This window comes from Sesamum indicum, unplaced genomic scaffold (genome assembly GCF_000512975.1).
Source record: "Sesamum indicum cultivar Zhongzhi No. 13 unplaced genomic scaffold, S_indicum_v1.0 scaffold00241, whole genome shotgun sequence".
Taxonomy (NCBI): domain Eukaryota; kingdom Viridiplantae; phylum Streptophyta; class Magnoliopsida; order Lamiales; family Pedaliaceae; genus Sesamum; species Sesamum indicum.
In genome coordinates, this window is record NW_011628135.1 from 65249 (window position 1) to 65516 (window position 268).

Sequence of the window (268 nt, forward strand, 5' to 3'; positions counted from 1 at the left end):
GTATTTTATTAATATGTTACCAGGGTGACGTAAAACATATGAAATCATTTAATTTAAAATGAATTTAAAGCGTATATATTCACAAATAATACAAGCAGTAGGCAAAATAGTTCAAATTTTATCATGAAACTTTATGAACAATATCACTAATTTTATAATTTTTACAAAATAAAACCTTTTTTTGAGTGTCTAGAACTTCTTTTGTTGGCATGTTCATTTATTTCAATAAGTAGTGACCAAACACATAAAGAAATAATTAATTATTTAG